Source organism: Apium graveolens, chromosome 4 (assembly GCF_009905375.1).
Source record: "Apium graveolens cultivar Ventura chromosome 4, ASM990537v1, whole genome shotgun sequence".
Taxonomy (NCBI): Eukaryota; Viridiplantae; Streptophyta; class Magnoliopsida; order Apiales; family Apiaceae; genus Apium; species Apium graveolens.
The window spans coordinates 198,217,453-198,222,926 of NC_133650.1; the positions used below are offsets into that span (position 1 = coordinate 198,217,453).

Here is a 5,474-nt window from a genome sequence, read left to right on the forward strand (position 1 = left end):
CTCTAAACCGTAGCTCTGATACCAAAACCTGTCACACCCCCAACTTAAATAGCAAAATAATTATAGCTATTACATCATTTTAATGAGTATTACACAACCAAAATCCAAGATCTTACAGTTTAGGGTTTGGAACAGCCCAACACTACCAACTATTACATCTGATTACAAATACCGAGTCCTCACACAACTATTATTACTTATTCTACCTGAGCTCGAACATAAACATCAGCATCACAGGTCTTACGGGCAGTCTGCTTGAATCTAACCATGGCTGCTAGCTGTAATATCAGGGTAAAGCAAGAAGTGAGCCAAAAGCTCAACAAGTGCTAACAATACAACGCAAAGCATAAATCGAGATATACCTTTAGGAATGACAATGGAATGACATAATCAATGATAATCGAGAGATAAAACTTATGTGAGTTGGCATCATTTTGCTTACATCAAAACCAACTTTAAAACCATTCTTAATCAAAATCATTTATGACGCTACGGATTACAGCCGGTGATCAGCCGCGAAGTAATCCCGAACCTCGCTGGGTTCTAAAACATTATTGGGAATCCCTAGGCAACTTTTAAGCCTAATATAAGTGTGGAAAGGACTCGCGTCTCAGTCCAGATCCACCATTCAAGAAAACATTTGTCCCCCTTTGGGACTGAAAAATCCACATTTTAATCATTTTAAAAACTGATGCCGATTTATGACAAAATCTCTTTCGACTGTAATCATTTTTATCAAGGGATTATAGATCAACTTGAAACACTGGAAATATGACACTAAATCTCAGGGCCATGATCCACTAGACTTTACTATTTTAGGGTAATTGAGAGGTTTCCATAAACAAGAACTTTGACAAGGAAATTAAGCAAGGCTATTGGATAATATGAAAGAGTAATGCCAAACTAGGCTTAAAGCAATGGTTGTAGACAAGGTATAGGTATTAGAACATCAAGAAGATAAGCATCACTGGTTCCAATAGGATAGAGGTGTTAAAATATAAAGAAAGTGATCATCAGCTCAAGATATAACAGGGTATCAAGCTTTTAGGGTAAGGATAGGGTTATCAAACAATCATGAATGAATTTAAGAAATGATTGGCTTTTAGGTATCAAGATAAAGTTCCTATCGAGGTTATTTCAAGAGTTGAATCAAAGCATCAGGGTGCAATATCAAGATTTCTCAGGGATCAATAGCATGATAATCAAAAGGATCAATAAGGTATTATAACACATCTCTATTTTATCATGGCATTAAACTATCATGAAAGACTTTTGAACTACTTGCAATACGTACTCGAGGGTTCATGGCATCTCTATGTAACTCAAAGATAAACAAAAGATACTCTTGATTTAAATATATCAAAATGACTCAGGATAATTGCATCGATATATATATGAACTGGTTACAGTAAATGCGAAGGTCAAGTTGAATCACTTGCCTTGAGATAGACTGGTCTGGTCTGACTGGTAGGAGCAACAACTGGAGCTTCACTCGACTTTTATGGCAAGTTTTCCCTCGTCTCGAGATCCTACATAAATAATAATAATCCTCATTATAATATATTCTTTCCATCTTAACCTATTTACAACCCGAAATTAAACATGGATGGCACTTAGGCCTATACACACTTAATTCATATCCAACATTTATATTTTCAAATGTACACACGTAGCCACATAATCACATATCGTATATTAATACCAAATAACATCATATACACCATAATGCCACACTAGGCTTGGATGATCTCGACTCACCACTTAAGTTACTTGGTCGCTAACTAAACGAAGTCTTCGAATTTGGGCTTCCTAACTCAATGTGCCTTTCCTAAATTATCCAAAACCTATTGACCCTCACTTGTGCCTTTTGTTCTACTGACCTTATACTATCTTACAACTATGGTGGTCGACCTTATACTCACTTCTAAGTGTCCTAAAACTATGTGATAAGTGAAAGTGCTCACTGGTGCAAATTTCAGAATGGTAACTAAGGTTTCTTGAGTGCATTAGACACTCTTAAACTACAAGTTTTTCTTCAAAATTTTTACACAAGACTCTCCTGACCTAAGGGCATCTCACAAGCTTGATGTGGCTCAAAGGCCTGGCTTGGGCCTTCTTGGGCCTAAGCTAAAAGTCCAAGGTTCCCCTGTTTTCTGGGCAGAAAATGCCCTGACTTGAGTTAACTTGTGACACATGGTTCTAGCTCATATCCTATGAACTATGGTTGGAAAAACTTCTCTGACATACCCTCTAACTAAGGCCCAATTGGGCCTAATGAGGGCCTACCCATGACATGGCCAAATCTCCCTATTTCTAAGTTGCAACAAAACTGTCCCCTGCTGGACAGATTTTGTTATTCTACTTGTGCACCTAACCAAATGACATGCAAACCTCCAACCAACTCCTAAAACCTATTATATACTCCCCATACTAACTTCTGGTGGCTTGGGCCTCAAAGTGCACATCAATGACATGGTCAAAACTCACTCTAAACTCAGGGTACTAAACTGATTTTTCTGCAGAAACTATAACTCTCATTTTCCAAGGTTTTGACTTGACAAACCCAATTATCAACAACTAAATACTTAAACCAAGACCTATACTTGGTGTTCTACTGAACTAACTCCCTTTTTCTCAAAATACCCTTGGTGAGATCATCCTTACCTATGGTGCAACTATGGCAAAATAAAAGAGACTACTCTTAACAAATCATAAACCTTTATGCTTTTGAAACAACAAGATATATATTTTTATAAAAGATAACCACAAATTATTACCATGCAACAAGAAGCATAAATCCATATTATCACATTATTCCTACTGAAATTAAGGCTCACTAACAAAATCTTTTCCAAATGGTCAAAATCTTACAACAAACTAAGAGAATTCCACATGCATGCATGCCTTCGGGTTTTTCAAACCAAAACAACCCATTTTCTACATATATTCCATCTTAAAATTGACATGCAAGCCTAGCATAAGGTATACCTAGATGATCACTTAGCATGCAAGGAGTTTTATCAAATTATCACCACAAAATTCAAGTCATTATCACATAAACATGCAAAAATTGATCAAAACAACAAGAATGATTTCAAGGACCATTCATTCGGCTCCCATATGGTCATGGCCGAATGAAATGGATGGAAATGGCCATTAAATCATCAAGATTTTCCTTCTCATGACTTGGCACTTATCCATTCATTGTAGTCCTCTCAAAAACAACCTTAAATCCATAAGAATCAAGATTGTATTTTGAGTTTCACTAAAACCTTTACATGCAACTTTAAAACTTAAACTTTTTACTCAAAACTCTTTGGAATATATGTGATCATGATATAGGAAGTAATATTTACTTGTATGGGAGGTGGGAACTTGAATGTGGAATGAAGAAAAGGGGAGGGGGTAGGATTTCGGCAAAAAGCCGAGAGGAAAGGTGGGAGGAGGGAGAGGAGAGGGAGGAAAAATGTAGAAATGGTGGAGTGATCATCATGATTGTTTGGTTTTTATTTGCCCACAAGTGAGTGGATGTGAGAAGTTACAAGAGTAACCCTCTAGCCAAAGTTAGGCAAGTTTGCATGCAAGGTCAAGGAGGTAATTTGGCTAGCAAATTGTGAGTTAGTGGGGTGGTTATTGACTCTTTAGCCCTTTGGTTAAATAGAAGAGAGTTTGCATGCAAGGTTATTCATGTAATTTGATAATTATTAAGCAACTAATTTCCAAAGATTTATTTTTATATAATAAAGTACAAGTTCAAAAATTATAAAATTTATACCATAAAATAACTTGGATTTTTAGAGATTTTATAAAATCACTTTCAAAATTTGTGAACAAAATATCTTTAAAAGAAAATTTCTCCAAGGCTTAGAATATTCCTTATAAATCAAAAATAAAGAAATTAAGTAAACTTTTGCTTTGAAAAATCATATACTACACAAAGCAAATTTATAATGCAGAAATTTTTACTCACACTAGCGCACAATCATTGAATATATTTTTATTTAACTTAATATTATTCACAAATAATATTACATAAAATGCCGGTCGTAACAGCGACTCTTCCCATTCTCTCTGAGGGACAAAGCTAGGTGTTGGTTACATTCTCTACCATTAGGGTCTATCACCACTTGGGAAGATCTTGCTCAAAAGTTTCTCACTAAATTCTTCCCTATGGTGAAGACTGCCGCAATCAGGGATGCTCTTACTCAGTTTGCTCAACAAACTGGAGAATCTCTGTGTGAGGCTTGGGATCGATATAAGGAGATGCTAAGGAAGTTCCTACACCATGGCATGCCTGATTGGATGATTATAAACTGTTTCTATAATGGATTAGGTGTTATTTCTAGACCCATGCTCGATGCGGCATCAGGAGGAGCCTTGTGGGCTAAGAACTACGATGAAGCTTATGAACTGATTGAACTGATGGCTGCTAATGAGTACCAGAATCCTTCCCAGAGACTGACTCATGGAAAAGTAGCAGGAATTCTGGAGTTGGATGCAGCAACTGCTATAACTTCCCAACTTAAGGCTTTGACGATGAAGGTGGACACTTTGGCTAATTATGGGATTAATCAAATCGCTAGTGTCTGTGAGCTTTGTGCTGGTGCCCATGAGACTGGTCACTGCGCAATTTCTAGTAAATCAGCTCAGTTTGTGAGCAACCTTCAACGTTCGTAGCAGCCTGTGCCAGCCACTTATCAACCCAACAACAACAATCATCCTAATTTAATTTGGAGCAACGCTTAGAATGCGGTTCAACAACCTTATCAGCAGTATCCAGCTAAGCAATACAACTCACCTGGTTTTCAGCAACCGCAATATGCACCAAGACAGCAACTCCAGCTGTAACAAGCTAATGAAAAATCTGAACTAGAGGAGTTGAAGCTAATGTACAAGAGTCAAGCTGTTTCTATCAAGACCTTGGAAAATCAATATGGGCAAATTGTGTAATAACCCCAAAAATTTTGGACTTTTTGTAAACCTTATGAATATTGATTTTGTTGATTATGCTAAATAAGAAAACTTTTCATGCCACACTATGTAGCAATTCTTTTATTGATATTCTGATATCTTATTAGTACTATATATGGTATATAAGTGTATGTAAAGATCGCCAGAATCCAAATTCGAACACTTTGATTTTTCCCGAAAATCCACCAGATACCGAAAGAATTAAGTATAAGGTAACATGATTAAAAGGATTTAAATTCAAGGATTATAAGAGAGGATCATAAAAGGAATATAAAATATTAAAAAAGGTTTAGGGGAACCAAAGTAATAAGATCCCGGATATAAACCCTCAAACGATAAATGAGTCGTAAAACAATTAAACGACAAATAATGCAAGAGAGATTAATGCAAGGATTAAGGATGATGATCAAGCAATTAAGAAAGGATTAGCATAAAAGATGCTTCCACCACCAAGTAATGACAAGTGGCAAATGATGAAGTCACCAAGGTGATGTCATGCTTAA

The 5,474-nt window shown here is 36.3% G+C and overlaps 1 non-coding gene across 1 annotated transcript; it reads right to left on the reverse strand.

The window, feature by feature from the left end:
• Nucleotides 1-4,185: 4,185 nt before the first annotated feature.
• On the reverse strand, nucleotides 4,186-4,292 carry LOC141721963 (small nucleolar RNA R71). The gene has a single exon (XR_012575003.1). It is a non-coding gene; the product is annotated as a small nucleolar RNA R71 (small nucleolar RNA).
• Between the last annotated feature and the right edge of the window lie 1,182 nt (nucleotides 4,293-5,474).